Source organism: Pyxicephalus adspersus, chromosome 9 (genome assembly GCF_032062135.1).
Source record: "Pyxicephalus adspersus chromosome 9, UCB_Pads_2.0, whole genome shotgun sequence".
Lineage (NCBI taxonomy): Eukaryota > Metazoa > Chordata > Amphibia > Anura > Pyxicephalidae > Pyxicephalus > Pyxicephalus adspersus.
Genome location: NC_092866.1, coordinates 10,223,205 through 10,237,666, shown reverse-complemented (window position 1 = coordinate 10,237,666; position 14,462 = coordinate 10,223,205). Strand labels below are relative to the sequence as shown.

At 40.0% G+C, this 14,462-nt stretch overlaps 1 protein-coding gene across 3 annotated transcripts in view; it reads right to left on the bottom strand.

The window, feature by feature from the left end:
* Positions 1-14,462, bottom strand: part of MARVELD3 (MARVEL domain containing 3) — a 43,760-nt gene that overhangs the window by 28,069 nt on the left and 1,229 nt on the right. The window lies entirely within an intron of this gene.

Sequence of the window (14,462 nt, the reverse complement as noted above, 5' to 3'; positions counted from 1 at the left end):
GGATTTTCTGGCACATGTGCATCAACACTTTATTACCAGAAATCCTGGAGTGATCAGGGAAGTAGGAAAGCCTATTGAAGAAAGGACATCGACTGTCCCTTTCTGCAATAACGACCTGCCCGATTGTGTATCCTTAAAAGTGAAACTTTTCATCTTTAAAATGAAATGATATTTTCACAATAAAAAATAGTGTGCTGGCAGGAATTTTAAGAGACAGGCGATGTCCCTTTTGCAATAAAACAAACTTACCTGCCTGTTCACAATGCTCTTTTTCAACACATGCATGTTCTTTTTTTGCACAACCAAATAATTTTGTTCTATTTAGGAATGTTACATAGGCAAAAAGGATCAGTAAATGAAATGTCCCAAACAAGCTGTTCTCTATAAGGAAGCTGGAAAATACGCCTCTCTTGTTACCAGCACAATCAGTCTTTCACAGTATTGAAGAGAAATCACTAGTTGAAGGTTTTCTTGTCTTCTGCTACCAGGTCTGTTCATGAAATAAGGAGAGTTTTTATCTTTTAAACAAAGCAGCGAGATGATTGTGAGCACTTGCCATGAAAGTTTAAACTTCTCCAAACATGCAGGACAAACACCAGCACTCGCTGCCGTTTAGTTTGTTGTCAATCACCATTTAAATCCGTTGTGTTCCCCCTCATGTGCTGAAATCATGATTTTTAAAAGTTGAGCAACGTGTCAATTTTAAATTTTTAGTAAAATTTCCAACCAGAGCAAAAAGAGTGCCGCAAGGAAATTTGTGCTGACATTCTGCACCAACTTGAGGTAGAGCCGAACCTTTTTCATAAAGTCATCACTTGCGAGGAAACCCGGATCTTCCAGTATGATCCTGAAACCAAACCACAGTCATTGGAAACACCTTCATCACTAAAAATAAAAAAAATCCAAATTCAAAGCTATGTTCATCGTGTTTTGTTACATGAAGCCGTAATTTTGGCGGAATGGGTTCCAGAAGGCACAACAGTGACCCAACATTATTATAAGGAAGTTTTGGCAAAGCTGAGAGAAGGAGTCAGGACAAGGCTCCTTCTCACACAGCACTTTCTGTGACCGACATATTACTACGCTGGAACATCCTCCATATTTTCCAGATTTGGCACCTTAGGACTTTGTTAATTGTCCTAAATTGAAATTGGTGCTTAAAGGAACACACTTAGTGTCAATGGATGCAGTAGAGAAAGAACATCAGATATCTTGTAACAGCTGAAAACTGATCTGCTGCACACCTTCCACCAGTGGAAAACAAGACGACATCGGTGCTTCATTGTGATTGAAGAGAATATTGAGGGGAAAAGCATTAGAATTGTCACTTATTAAAGTAAGTTTTTTAATATACTTAAATATAACTTACTTTAATATAGTAAGGTATATTTAATAGACAGACCTTGTTCTTTGGTTCCTTATTCCCCCTTTTGTGTCATTACAGGATTCACTGGATGTAAAAGCTGGATGATTGAACCACTTGTGCAGTGGGGGAACATGGAACACTTCCAGAAATATCAAATTCTAAGCAATCTTTAGAGTTTGATTTCTCTTCAATACAGCAGCACATATTGGCACATGCAATAGGAGCAGTGCGTACTTTTTGCAAGAAAATGTACTTTGAAAATACTTAATTATACTTTAAATCCTCAAACTAAAAAAAAATGTTTAATGGTAGAAAAACAGCCTTTTGGCTTTTGCATGAAAAGTGCAAGAAAGTCTTTACATCCTCGTATAAGCTTCGGGCAAAAAACAATTTAGTATTCACTTAGGTGTTTTGCATTTAATCCTTTCTACTTAAAATTCCTTTTGACCATGATAATGTTGCAACCTCTATTGGGAATGGAATTATTTTCTTACAGCAGGAGCCTGTACATGTTGTCCTGATCTGGTGTTTACACTCTGCAGGCTGGAGCCCCTGTCTGAGGCACAGGCATAGGGGAGAGGCAGACAGCTGCAGAAAAACACAAAAACAGCCATACGCTTTCCATATGTCCTATTGTAAAAAATAAAATCTAAATTCTTGAAACATCAATTTGTGCTTCTTTAGTCTTTCCTGTCAAAGATACACAGTATATGCGATTAGAATCTGATCTGTGTACAACAGGTGACACTAGAATTTTTTTCCATCAGATCTGGCTACCTTCTTCCATTGCTCCATGGTCGAGTTGATAAGTTTATGTGCCTATTGTAGGCACATTCAGTGGGTGGACAGGGATCAGCACATAACTAGCACCCACCTAAAAAGCAGCAGCTGTGCTGGGGGTTTTGGCACCTAATAACCAGCATTGTTTTTTTCTTTTTCTTTAATCAACTTGTGTTATTTTATTTTATTTTTTTTTGTAAAATTAGACGAGATAGGTTAGTCCTCCTAACAACCCCATCAATGAACCTTGGGTTACCACTCTAATACTTGTCCTTCTTAGGACCATTTTTGGTAGGTACTAACCACTGCATACCAGAAACACCCCTCAAGACCCGCCATTTTTGAAATGCTTTGACCCAGTCGTCTAGCAATTACACTTTGGCTCTTTTAAATATTTTTCAGATCCTTTAACTTTTTTATTTTTTAAGCTTCCAGCACATCAGCTGTAACAGCATGCTTTTAACATGTTGACTATTCACTTGCTTCGTGATATATCTCATCTATTGCCGGGTGCAATTATAATGGGGTAATCAATGTTATTTGCTTGTTCCTTCAGTGGTTTTAAAGCAAAAGGAATCCCAGTCCATAATCATCAGGTCCCGTTCTGTTGTGGGCGCTGCCATCTTTTCCATTCCTTTCGTATACCTTTTCCTCTGCCATATTGGTTGGCTGAAACTACTGCAAAAGTTGAGCAAAAAGCTAGGCAGCAATCAAACAAATAGGTATTGCAGAAGCAACATCATCTGACCCTTTCAGCAATACCCACCTGCCTGATCACCAATTTTCCAAAAAGGGGTTTAGTTCTCACATGTGAAAATTGAGGACGTGTAAAAAAAAAAACAAAACAAGCTTTTCCTGCAATACTTATCTTTAATATGACGATGTCCTCATCCTGAACTTTTCTGTCCAAAGATGCCACTGCCAATGTCATTCAGCCCACTCCTTGTAAATCCAAGCTGTCAGGGTCCCATCCTTGCTGGTGCACCATCATGCCACCTTGGGCTTACAAAAAATGCCACATTCGTAAGTGCCATTGCTGTTACAGTGAGCCTAATTTAATAAAGTTCTCCAAGACTGGAGAAGATAGACTATCATGGGAGAACCTGCGTGATCCAGCAAACTTGGAATAGATCTGGTCCAAGATTGAAACAATTGTCAAATAATAAAAAAATGATTTTTAGGAAATACATTCCAGGTTTGCTAAATTTTTTTACCCTGGTAAGGTTCTGACGAGTAACACAAGCTATTTCTCTCCATCAGCTCTAGAATGGGGTTTAAATGCCATTCAATTTGAGATTCGTAACTAGACATTTTTTTCAGCAAAAATTTGAACAAATGGTGCATACAGATCCTAAAGTGCCACTTGTTGTAAAAAACAAAAATGAGAACACTCAATATGCTAAAAACAAAAAAAAGAGAAAATGTAGTTTATAAGTCAGTAATGTAATATTAAATGCATTATTAAAATGCATACAAAACTTCTACACAATTACTTGATTAAGTTACAATTACTAAAATGGAATTTTGGTCATGTTAATTTACTCAGCACAAGCATGAGCTTTAGATGATGTCAACCTTCTTTTGTTGACTTGAGTACTGAGGGGTCTTTACGTACATGGCCCGTCACACCGCGAGATGATCCGTAGAGCTTCAGCGTGCGTGTTTAAGCAGAGTCGTTATCTCAGGTAACCTTTGAGTGTCACTATGTAGCAGCAGGGATGATGTAAAACGGGCATGTGTATTTCATTCCGCTGTTCTGCCCTGTGGTGAACTTCTGGGAATATTGGCCCATGACTCATCACTGCATACAGTTGGTTGGGGCTGGAGCTCCGTACAATCTGACCTTGAAGCATTGACGTCACAGAGGTGTGCACACTTTAAAGCAATAGCGACTTTTTTTGTCTTTTTGTTGTGATGGCCTAGTTATCTTTGCTCAGTTATGGCATTTTAATCATCAACAACTCCGTCCAAACAAAACATTGTTTTTTCTCTTTTATTGTTAAGCTTATTAGTGAGTGAATTGAGCATTCTTCTTATTTATAAAGAGAGGAGTTCACATGTATGTCAAACCAAAAACTTTTTTATGTTTTAGTTTTGATAGAAAAGTACGTGAGTAATAAAATACTCATAATTTTCCATCAAACATAATGGTTGCCGAGCCCTGTAATATTCAACATGTAAAAACAGAAAAACCAGAAGAGAAGGGCTTTTTGGCAGCAAAGTTGTATATTTACCCAATATATCATAAATCATCACTTAATATTTGCCAGTTCTGGCTAAACTACTACTCCGAACTTCCTGGTTTGCTCCAGGACTTAAGACCCCCTGCTCCAGCTTCAGGCTTATCTGGAACCCAAACAAACCCCCAGGGCCTTGTTTGCTATAGGACCTAAATAAACCCACAGTTTTAGCTCCCAATTTTCTTTGGGACCTAAATGATCCCTAAATTTGGGGTGCCCCAGACTCATCCTGCCCCCCTTCTAGCTGTGGTTTGCAATACGATACAGATTTCCTCAGCTGCAGCTCCCATCTTTCCCTTGGGGCTAAATAAATCTTCCTGAGATACTTTATCTAAATATTATCCCTGTTTCTGGTGGAAAATAAGTCTCTCTTGATGTTTCTATCTTGACTTCCTGTGTATCTTCTTCAAGATGGACATGATACTATAGTAGGTCACACTGGATTATGAACTTCTGGGAAAAACATCTTCTAAAAAAAAAAGTCTAAAATGTTTTTAAAGAGTCTGGAAAGATTAGAAATTCAGAGGAGTTGGAGATTCCTTGAAGAATCCTTCACTTCCCGTTTCCCTGTCGCAGATTTTCTCTAATTTACTGTCTGGTAATGCATTGTGAGCGGGGCAAATGGCGAGGGTAAAGCTATCTATCGGAGCCTCAGACAGAAGTAATGAGGATTCTAAACTTTCTCCATTCTAACCAAAACAAAATGGGTACAGGTACACTTTTGTTTGCATTTTTTACAAGATGTGCACAACATTATATAATAGGAACCACTGATCTAAGAATGGGCATGGATTAAAATTAAAATTTTTTTCAACATAATGAGCAAAATTCTTCTTCTTCAAAACTTTTTCTCTTGTAAGAGAAAATGATGCTTAAAAAGCAGAAATCTAAGAGCAAGAGTAGAAGACAAGGTTTCTGAGATAATTTATGCAAAGTAAGCTCATGTTCCTAATTTGCCCGTTCGTGCAGCAAAGGAATGTCCTAGCCAAGGTTGGTATAGTGCTTTTTTATATGGCTCTTCTGGGAAGACTTTCACAAGATTTTGGAATGTGTATGCAAGAAATTGTACCTATTCAGACAAATATGCATTTGCGAGGTTTGGTATTGATGTTGACAATGAAAACTTGGCCCGCAATCATCCAAACGTTGTTCAGAGGTGTTGCTTTGCTAAATTATTATTATTATTAATATTATTATTATTAATAAATGGGATTTTGTATAGCACCAACATATTACGCAGCACTGTACATTAAATAGGGGTTGCAAATGACAGACAGATACAGAAAGTGACACAGGAAGAGGAGAGGACCCTGCCCAGAAGAGCTTACAATCTTGCAGGTGGGAGATCTAGCACACAATAGGAGGGGAGATATGTAGTGGTGGGAAGTAGTGAGGGTTTTAAAAGACAAAAGAAAATGTGTAGGCAAGTTTAAAAAAATGGGGGCTCTTTTAAATGAGCAGAAAGTAGAAGCAAGCCGAACAGGAAGAGGAAGACCAATCTAGAGAGTTGGGGCAGCTAGAAAAGTCTTGTAGCCGTGCGTTGAGGAGGTTATAAGTGAGGAAGTCATTAGTAGGTCATTGGAGAAGCGAAGAGAGCGGCTGGGGGGGATTTTTCTATCAGGTCAGACAGGTAAGTGGGACAAGAACTGTGGAGGGATTGGAAAGCAAAGCACAGGAGATGAATTTGATTCTAAGGTGAAATGGAAGCCAATGAGAACTGCAAAGAGATGCAGCGGAAGAGGAGCGGAGGGAAGGATGGATGAGTCTGGCTGCAGCATTCATAATAGATTGTAGAGAAGAGAGTCGGGTTAGTGGAATACCAGAGAGGAGGAGGTTACAGTAGTCCAGACGAGAGATGATAAGAGCGTGTACAAGGAGTTTGGTGGTCTCTGGGGACAGGTAGGGGCAGATTTTGGAGATGTTGGCAGGTGTAAGGACCTGGAAATGTCCTGAATATGAGGGTAAATGAGAGGGCAGAATCAAAGGTAACATCAAGACAACGTGCCTACGTTCCATCACTGAAACCTATTTTACCATGTCTTAATGGAGCTTATTTTGTACAGGTGCACAGACGACAAAACTATAACAAAAAAGTACCTTCACCAAACTATTCCACAGGGTTGATACACACTGCTTTAATATGTCTTAGCATGTAATATTATTAACAGTACCCATCCCTGGACACATCTGCACTTAATGTCCTCATAGTGTAGCTCAAATTTATTGTGAGGTCCTCTTCAGCTCCACCAACAATGTCTAAATATAGATGAAAGCTCTTCCTTGGCTCTGGGCCATAGAGCCAGCCCTCAAGATCTATAGCTTGCAGTAATACTCATGGAATTCATTAAAACCATAATAATAGCTATTAACCCCAGTTTTCATTTTGCATTTAGACTGTAGTTTGTCACAATCTAAACAGAAAATGCCAACTAGAGCTTGTAGCTAATACATGCGGGTGATTTTCTTCACAGTTGTTATTGTGTAGCTGCTGGTGGGAATGAGAACATTTTAGAAAATGAGAGATTACCACGGAATCAAGTACTGCCGACCACCATGGATAGCCGCTGGGAATCAAAAAACACCAAATGTGCACAAAGAAGCGTTCGGTCTGATTACAGCACATGGAAAGATTATGGTGTCCATTTGTAATGTTGATTCTGCAGTGATCTCTCCTCTTCTCCATAGTTGGATGCCCCCGTATTATTTGCCGGTCAGCTTTGTGTGATGCTCCTTTTATCTTTTGTAGCATCTGGCCACCACTGATTATCAGATAAATAACATTGTTGCACATATGAACAATTGGTATCTTTACGTGTCTCTGAATCTGAAGAAGTGAACCTAGTTCCCATGAAACGCGTAATTACCAGGAACACTATTGGTAATTACAACTATTGGATAGTGCATTTACATTCTTTATGTATGTTCGGAAGTCATCATGGACTTTTGTTTCTATGATGGTGACATATTTGTTTGATACATGTCCTTTTTTGTATAAATGTGTGTTGCAAAAAAGTTCATGATTTAAAATAAAATGTGTATTGGTTTAATAAATTGTTTTGGATTGATAAGTAATAATATCCAAGTGGGTAATAATCCCTAAGGTTTTTTGGGAAGTGTTAACATAAGCCTTTTTAAGGTTGTTATTGATCAGTATTTTAGGGATCCCTTAGATTGGTATTGTATTACTTCTCCCCTTAAAAAAACCCTTTGATTATAACATTTTGAGCTTTTAGTTAAGAATTGAATACTTTATTTTTGAATTTTTCTGTTTAAAGGAATGGCCCTCAGTCCAGGAGTACTTTGGACATAGGCTTATGGGTGGGTCATGCCAGTCTTGGACCACAGGTAATTGGTTGGATGATGCAAGATGTGTCAGCACAGGGGCCAGCATCTGGCACACTGCTTTTGGAAAATTAAGGTTTTACTCACCAATGTAAATTGCAGTATGGCAGCCTTGTATCCTTTGCTTTGTATAAAAAAAATGAAGATATTAATCACTGGCATATGCCATGTTCAAGTTGACTAACCTTGACAAAGAAGGCTGGTCAACCTGAAATGTTACAGAGATTTATGAAAACAGAGATTGATGAAAACCTATTACTTTTTTACATCATCAGATCTACTTGGACGCAGTCATCAGTGAAGAAGCCAAGATAGTAAACATATTGCTTTACCCTGACTCAAAAAATCCCCTCTTCTTTCAAAAACGTTAACAAACAGTCTTTGAATAAATGATTTGCAGCTCAACTGATGAAACTCAGCTAAAAATGTCGTGTTGCATGAAGCTGAGAGATAAATATTTTTTTTTTAGAAGTAATCATTGTTTGAAAACTTGTGTAACAGTACAGGGTAATATGAATACAACTTGAACTTGGGGATTTTATACCCTTGTGCTACATTTACTGCACACGGCAGGTTCAGAATTTGGTGTCAACAACGTAAAATCATTGATCCATGCTTTGTATCAACAGTTCAAGCTTCTGGTGCAGTGGTGCAGTGGTATAGGGGATATTTTCTTGGACATCTTGGACCTTTTAGTACTGGTTGAGCATCGTTTAAATGCCACAACCTACCTTGGTATTGGTGATGACCTTATCTATCGCTTTATGACCGCAGTCTACCCATCTTCTGGCGGCTACTTTCAGAAGGATAAAACACCATGTCATAAAGCTCAAATCATCTCAATGGTTTTTCATCTCAATGGTTTTCTAAACAAGGCAATGAGTTCTCTGTACTCAAATGACCTCCAGAGTCACTGGATCCCAATCCAAATGGGCACCTTTGGGATATGGTGGAACAGGAGACTGGCATCATGGATATGCAGCCAACAAATCTGCAGCAACTGCGTGATGCTGTCATGTCAGTATTGACTAGGAATTTATGTTTCCAGCACCTTGTACAGTCAATTAATTTAAGTATTATGAGAGTTCTATGGACAAAAGGGCATCTAACCCAATACTAGCAAGGTATCTATTATAAAGAGTCCATTGTGTGCATTTTCCAATGTTGGGAGTTGCTTATCTCTTCCAGACAGTATAAAGTTTCCAGAATACCCGTACAGTTATATGTATTTTATACAGGAGAGATAAAGTCTGCTCCTAAATCAATCTATAGAAAGGTACATTCATTTAACCGGAATATCAAAGCTCTGAAGTCTGCACAAATACAGGAATCAACCTGAACTGGACATGGGCCAATTATAACAAAGAGTTCAAACATTACTTTTGTCACGCTCAACATAAGTCCTAATGTCAATCAATGTAACAAGACAAACAAGTATCTGATGATTAACTTTCTCATTTTACAAGGCAGAATATTACTATGAAAACTTTTCTAACCCATTTGTAGTGAAAAATACAACTTATAATACCGGTATTACAAATAACACACAGTAGGTGGGGGGAATATAACTGCATAACTGGACCTAGGATTGATATAATTTATTCTTAGAGCAAATATATATATATACCTACAGGTATGGTATATATACTTACTATTTATTTTGTAAAATGAGGAAATATGGGTCTATTGTATTACATGCTCTTGCAAATTCCTATTGAGTTTCTATCCTGACCTCCCCTGTTCTTTTCTTCCCTTTTTTCCCCTTCAGGCTTTTCTTTTTCATTCTTTTAGGGTCACACCTTGCAGAATGTTTCTTGGGTGTCCTTGATGCTATGATGTTCCTAGGGCATCCCAGTTAGCATTTTCATCAATAACTCTAAAACATGGGTAATTTTTTTTTACCAACTGGATCTACTTCTGGGTGCACAAACGTTGACCCTGGTTTTGCTTGATCTTTCAAACCTACCATCACTGCTGACCCTTATGGTGGGCTTGTGGTTGTAACTGCCATGCTTCTTGATGAACACTGCAATAGGTTTTAGGCCCCTTTCGGTCTTGGCGTTTCTAGGTCTCAGCTAGCCCTTCTTCAACTACTCTGCTGTCAACTACAAAGTTTGCTAACTGCTTTGTTGAGTAGGTAAGTGAGGCTGGGTGCTGTGGTGGCGGCGGTGCATTTCTTACTCCAAAGGAGGAAAACTAACCATGCAGCCAGACGTGACTTGGTACCTTCAGGAACTGCACTGCAGCCCACCTCAGCTGCAGCCACATGCAAAGGCAAAATTGTTCCCAACCACTCCCATTTAAATGAATGGAAGCATTTTGGAGTATGGGTGAGCATGCAATAGAATGTTGTGGTCAGCCAGGAGTCTTAAATGGCCCTCAGTGTCTGAGTAATATAATATGAAACTAGGGTTAGCAGGTTAAATGTGAGTAAAATGAAAACGAGGGTGTCTTTTAACGTAGCTTGAAGGTAGAAGTAATCACAGTAATTAGGAAATATTACACTTAATCTGTCTTGAAGCCTATGTCAACAGAAAAAGCAGAAGGATATTGCATAAAACTGAACTCTGGCCAAGCAGCTGAATGCTCATTGAAAGGCATATGTGTGAACCACTTAAGCTGCCAAAATATTTGTGATCCCGTTTAGCCAGTTTTGTTATTCACAGGCCCCACCAATACTGCATTGCCTAAAGGATGACTTCAGTTTCACTTTTATAGCTATAACTATTGTTAGGCATTACAGTGGTGTCACTTCTTTAGCTGGCTAAACAAAACCGGGTCCTATCTGTTGTTTCTACATGAATTCTTTCAAATGACAGGCTTACATGAAGTTTTTGAGGAGTTGAAAGAGCAATGTGTCCCAACAGGAACTGAGGTCCAGCCAATTAAGAGAAGACACCATAAGGACCAAAAAGGCCTGAGGCCTGGCCCTAACCTCCATCACTATCTAGGATCCTAATTAGGGGTCGCCTAATGTCACACGAGAGCTGTAACACCAGTCCCAATGGGTACACAAGCGTATCCTTAGGAAGGGAAATCATGGGCAATGTAAAGGCCATCAGGGCCCATGACCCATCCTTAACCCCTCCGCACCCATTATCATCATACCTGATCAATCCTGCTTTAGACAACTCCTCCAAGAACATTAGAAGAGACCTCCAGCTCAGATTCTCTAAAGGAAGATTGGAGAGTCTTGGAGACCACCAAAGACCTTGATCCAGGCTTAAATCTTCACCAGTTAACCTCATCTCAATGTGTCAACATAAATGCAGTCCAGTAACAGAATAGTGTTGATTTCTGACTTTTCCTGACTGTTCCAGAAAAGAAAATCATCTAGGATTGAGAAAGAGGGTACTAGCTGAAAACCATATTCCTCATGAATGCCACCACTATCATTTACCACCAAAACTCTGCGGTCATTTACTCTTTAGCTTCCAACCCATGCAACCACTTCTCAACAATTGACTCCCTCCTAAACCCCACACCTACTCCCCCCACAACATCCTTTTCTGCCCAAGACATTGCCACCCACTTTAGAGATAAAATAGACAAAATCAGACAAGAATGTGTCTGCTAACCGGGCCACTCCAACCATATCCACCCCTTCCACCTGTAAATCATCACTGGCCTCCCTCAGCCCTGTTACTGTGGATGAAGTCTCTTCTCTCATCATCTCCGTCTACTACTTGTCTGCTTGACCCAATTCCCTCTGATCTACTCCGTGCCCATTCCTCCACTCTGGCCCCTGCCCTGACCAAACTATTCAAGCTCTCCCTTTCTACTGGTAAATACTTCTCAGCTTTTAAACATGCCATAATTCTCCCTATCCTAAAGAAACCCTCACTGGACCCCTCCTTACCCTCCAACTACCGTCCTATCTCCCTTCTCCCATATATCTCCAAACTTCTTGAACGCCTTGTCTACAAAAGACTCACCCATTACCTGAGCACCAACTCTCTCCTTGACCCCCTCCAGTCTGGTTTTAGAGCTGCCCATTCCACTGAAACAGCCCTTACTAAAGTGGCCAATGACCTCATCAGAGCCAAGTCTCAAGGCAACTTTTCCCTGCTCCTTCTCCTTGATCTTTACTCTGCTTTTGACACTGTTGATCACCCCCTTCTAATACAAATCATGCACTCCATTGGTATCTGTGACACTGCTCTCTCTTGGTTTGCTTCCTATCTGTCTGACCGCTCCATTCAAGTTTCTTTCAATGATAACTCCTCTTCACCCACTCTCCTCCTTGTTGGTGTTCCCCAAGGGTCAGTCCTTGGACCGGTTCTTTTTTCCCTGTACACCTCCTCTCTCGGTAGTCTCATATCCTCCCTTGGTTTACAGTACCATCTTTATGCTGATGACACTCAAATCTATCTGTCCACCCCTGACCGGTCTCCCTCAGTCCTGGATAAGGTCTCACGCTGCCTGTCAGCCATGTCATCATGGATGTCTGACCGATTTTTGAAACTCAACCTGGATAAAACCAAACTCATCATCATTCCCCCCTCAAATTACAAATCTCCCCCTGACATACATCTGTCACCAACACTGTTATTCGGCCCTCCCCTCAGGCACGTTGTCTTGGTGTCAACTTTGACTCTGCTCTCTCATTTACCCCCCATATTCAGAACATTTCCAGGTCCTGTCACTTTCACCTACACAACATCTCCAAAATCCGCCCCTACATGTCCCCTGAGACCACCAAACTCCTTGTACACGCTCTTATCATCTCTCGTCTGGACTACTGTAACCTCCTCCTCTCTGGTATTCCACTAACCCGACTCTCTCCTCTACAATCTATTATAAATGCTGCAGCCAGACTCATCCATCCTTCCCACAGCTCCTCTTCCGCTGCATCTCTTTGCAGATCTCTACACTGGCTTCCATTTCACCTTAGAATCAAATTCAAGCTCCTGTGCTTTGCCTTCAAATCCCTACACAGTTATTGTCCCACTTACATTTCTGACCTGGTTAAAAAGTACTCCCCCTGCCGCTCTCTCTGCTCCTCCAATGACCTACTAATGACTTCCTCACTCATAACCTCATCACACACACGGATACAAGACTTCTCCAGAGCTGCCCCAACTCTCTGGAATGGTCTTCCTCATCCAATTCGGCTTGCTCCTACTTTCTGCTCATTTAAAAGAGCACTCAAAACCTATTTTTTCAAACTTGCCTACCCATCTTCTTCTGACTTTTGAAGCCTTCACTATTCCCACCATTACATATCTCCCATCCTATTGTGTGTAAATTCCCCCACCTACTAGATTCTAAGCTCTTCGGGGCCCTTAGAGTCCAGATTCATAGAAAAGGAATCAATATTTATATATGGGCATGGGCAGCATGGTGGCTCAGTGGTTGGCACTCTGGTCTTCTACAGTCTTTGCATGACTATGGACTTTGTACAGCGATGCGTAATATGTTGGCGCTATATAAATCCATTTATTATTAATAATAATAATAATAATAATAATAATATTATTATTAATAATAAAAACTCAGAACTGAAGCTCCTATGTCTACCACCGAGGAGACCTCAGCTCACTACCACTAAATAAGAGAACTAAGCATCTCCCTTAACCCATCACCAACAGTCAGAAGAGAGGATTATAGACATCGGCCACTAGGCACCATGGTAGGCCAAAGACATTAGCTAACCGCCAGGCAGCAGGACAGGCCTATGACTTTAACCTACCACTAGTCAAGCTAGGTGACTCAAAGGAGTTCATCAACAAGCAGTAAGGTGGGGAAGTGGCTCAGCTTACTACTGCCAATCATGAGTCCTTTAAATCAACTTTGCTCCATTGTTCTAAGGAAGGAAAACTGATATATCTACAAAGGAATAATTAGCACAAATGTTTTTTACAAAATACATGGCAGCATATCTCTTCTACACACGAGCTGCTGAGAGGCAGGTGTCCTGTTACTGAAGCTTTTGTTTGCATTGGACAACAACATAGTCCAGCGGGGCATTGAACTTGGCAAATGGAAGAGAAACACACCTCTCTGACCTTCCTGCCCCCCGAGGTGCAGTCTATTGTGGCTATTGGAAGTATTAAAGGCATAGTATCACTTCCTAGGTGCATGTGGCCTCATTTTTGTGTTTCTACTTCTTGGACATTTCTATTGGCCAAATGTTTTAATATTAGTGGCCACTTGCATGACTTGATGCGTATTTAAAAATATGTTAGACACTACTTTCTATTGAATCAAAACTAAACTAATGAGAACAGAATAGTGAATATAAAAGTTTTCATGAACATGAATTTCATTGATAATTTACTGTACTCAGACTGTGTTTTTCGGCTTAGTAGTGCTGCACAGTGTTGTGCCTTGCAGGTTCTCCTATATTTGAATTCAAAGCTCACACCTAATGTGCCTATATTTTGTTTCCCCAGTTTTTTTCCCCCCCATTTACCATGCTAAGGACAATATTGAAATGATTCAGTTTTCATGACAAATGAGATTTTAGTAAAGTGACGCTATCACTAATAACCTGATTTATTAATGTTTTCCAAGACTGGAAAAGATAGACCATCATGGGAGATCCTGGATCATCCAGCAAACCTGGAATGGATCTGGTCCAGGAATGAAAACATTTGGCAACTATAGAAAAGAATTTTTAAGAAATCTTTTCCGGATCTCCTGGATCATCAGTGCTCTACCATGATGGTCTGCCTTATCCAGTCTTGAAGAGGTTTAACAAATTAGACCCAATGCCTTTTTGCTTCTCCATG